Source organism: Arachis ipaensis, chromosome B07, assembly GCF_000816755.2.
Source record: "Arachis ipaensis cultivar K30076 chromosome B07, Araip1.1, whole genome shotgun sequence".
Lineage (NCBI taxonomy): Eukaryota > Viridiplantae > Streptophyta > Magnoliopsida > Fabales > Fabaceae > Arachis > Arachis ipaensis.
In genome coordinates this window covers 33,118,860-33,122,086 of record NC_029791.2, presented here as the reverse complement: position 1 = coordinate 33,122,086, position 3,227 = coordinate 33,118,860, and the positions used below count along the sequence as shown (strand labels likewise).

The 3,227-nt window shown below is 26.6% G+C and overlaps 1 long non-coding RNA gene across 1 annotated transcript; it reads left to right on the top strand.

Moving 5' to 3' along the window:
• Positions 2,529 to 2,667, top strand: LOC110264554. Its single transcript, XR_002350729.1, has 2 exons — positions 2,529 to 2,588; positions 2,620 to 2,667. It is a non-coding gene; the product is annotated as an uncharacterized LOC110264554 (long non-coding RNA).

Below are 3,227 nucleotides of genomic sequence, written 5' to 3'. Positions count from 1 at the left end.
TTTGAATACATAAAATGTTCATAATAATACTACATGAAAAACATAAAAAGTTATAATAAATTGAACATATTATAAATAAAATAACAATATTATAGTACATTGTGCGATTTAGATTGGATTTGATCGGTTTTGAGAAGTAGATCTAAAATTCAATTCAATATTTACCAAAAACAGAATCCAATCAAATTCAAATTAAGGTAGTTTTAATCGATTTTCAGTTTGAATTAAATTAAATGAATGATTTAATTTGGATTGATTTAAATTTAAACCCCTATAAAAAAATATTTAAAATTTCCAACCTATCCGACTTGTATCTTAATCTAAACTCATCCAAATTTGTAACAATCTAATTATATCCTATAGAATATGATAATATTTTCTTGGGTGTGCAATACTTCAAAGAAGAAGAAGAGACCAGGTCCCTTTGGTATTTTTGTCCGAAATGCACAAAAGCACCCTTTCCATGAATTGTGTGAGTGAAATTCATCACAACCTGTATTTCAGTATCGCCAAAGAAGAAACTATTGTTTAATGCCCCCAACGACATGCTTCAATCCTACCATTCGCAGGTTCTTCAAACTCTTCCCTCAAATCTTGAGTTTCCCTAACCAGCATGGCAGAGGTGGGGCTCTTGGCAAATGGGTCCTTTGCGTCTTTCCATATGAAATCAATGACTGCGTCAAGATTCACCCAACCCATGAAATTCTTGTCGTACAGTTTGAGTCTGTTCTACTTTGTGGCCCAACGTTATGCATCTTCTCGAACATGCACCGCTAGTCTTGGATGGGTCTCCACATCAGCAAGGAGATGCAGAGGATGAGGAAGAGAGTTCTGCAGAAATAAGGTGGTAGTAGCGGTGGTGGTGAATAAAAATTGGAAGTCAGGTAGGATTAAAGTTTGGGGTTTAGTTAGGATAGAATAGGTTAAATGGTAGTTTAAAAATTTTTAAGGTTGGAATAGTTTTGTTGATAGATTCTATTTTTTAATAGATATTTTAATGTTTTAAAATTTTCGAGAAGATTTTATATGAATTTATTGTAGAAAGAAAAATGTAAGTTTTAATTTGTTTGCTTTTCTAGGTGATGAGAAGTTGAAATGACCGTTTTAGATCATACCCATTAGCATATATTCCAAGTCACTCTTGTATGTAAAATTAAAGGGTAATATTAAGTAATCAATTATTTTTTTGAATAATTATTAATTAAATTAAAATATAGTATATTTTTAAATTATTCATCTAAATTTTAATATTAGAATAATTATATGTACATCTAGTAAAATGAACATTAATATATCTATTGTTCACATTGTTTAATATTTTTATTATCTACCTATACTTTTCTAAAATTAAAATACGATACTCACCAATTCGGAAATAAAAAATACATCTTTATTTAGCATGCACGCAATTGACATATTATTCACTTTTCTGTATAATAAAATGCCATCTTCCCACTGTCAAAAAAAATTTGTCATCTTCCCCGTTTTTGGATCAGATTCCATTGTACTAATGTGGATATTATTTGAGAAAGATAAGCAAGACAAAAGAAATAGCAGTAATATGATTTTTTAATTTTTTATTTTTTAGAAAGCAACTTATCCATTTTAAATAATCAAGGATTTGGTATAGTCATAAAGGTTTATTCCCGTAATTATAACACCCGTCCAATACTCACAAAAATCCCAAATATCAGAAGACATTGTTCTGTTAGTGGAGATCCACTTTATCTTATTTAAGTAACGATTTTAGTTAAAGTTCTTAATTGTACTTAATGAGATATATAACATTTTACTTAATAAAGCTCACACATTTCATTGGATCGATTCATAAACTTATTCAATATAAAAGATGGTTGAGTATATTTATCAACAATCATCTTATATATAGTAAAACCTAACCACAAAATTTGTGTTCGGATAATGTGAAATGGTTGAAGAAATTTATTTACTTTTTATCTAAATCTAAAAATTAATAATATTGCCACGTTAAATTTATTTGAAACTTATAAGCTAATAAGCGACATGTAGCATAAAATTAAATCACACAATTTTCAAATAAAATTATTGAAGTGGCAAAAAATTCTATCGTCCTAAAACGTTTAGATTATTAAATTGTCTCATAATAAAATATATTTTTTAAGTTTTTCAATAACTGCTAAATAGTCTGTTTCTAATTTTAATTACAAATTAATTTTATATATTTTATTTAATTATAAAATTATTTTTTATTTTATAAATTATTATTTTATCATTTATCTATTATGTTTATTAGTAATAAAAAAATAATAATAACGATAAATAGTTTTTTTTTTAATTTTAATTACAAATTAATCCCATATATTTTATTTAATTATAAAAATTATTTTTTATTTTATAAATTATTATTTTATCATTTATCTATTATGTTTGTTAATAATAAAAAACAAAAACAATAACGAATTAGATCTTCCAATGATCGTAATAATTTTTTGGCAATTCCAATCGATTAAAAGTTTATCTTTGATCTATTACGTCCGTCGAGGATTTTGAAATCATGTTTCTTAGAAAATTAATCGATTGGATTAACAAAACAATTGATTGAATTTCAGGTTTTCCATAACTCAATCGATTGGACTTCAGGTTACCACAAAACAATCGATTGAAAGTTGCAAGGCAGTATGGTTTTCGTAAAAATTAATCGATTGGTCATATTACCCAATCGATTGAACGATGACTAGAAGGTGGATTTTTTTAATTCAATCGATTGTTTATATTACCCAAAAGGCCACTATTAAAATGATATATGAAGGTTTAATTGATGGATATGATAATACAATCGATTGAATTTTGTACGTGACTAATGGTATATTTCAATTCAATCGATTGATATGATCATTCAATTGATTGAAATGTGACGTAAATAAATTTTTTTCTGCATTCAATCGATTGGTAGGATAATCCAATCGATTGAATTTTGAATCGCGCCGTTCTCAATTTTCATATCTTTTTATAAATTTTGAATCACGCCGTGACTAATGGTTTATAAATTTTCATATTACCCAATCGATTAAGTTATGGAAAACTTGAAATTCAGTCGATTGTTTTGTTAATCCAAATGATTCATTTTTTAAGAAACACGATTTCAAAATTCTCGACGAATGTAATGGATCAAAAATAAACTTTTAATCGATTGGAATTGCCAAAATGTTATTATGATCAATGGAAGATCTAATTCGTTATTGTTTTTG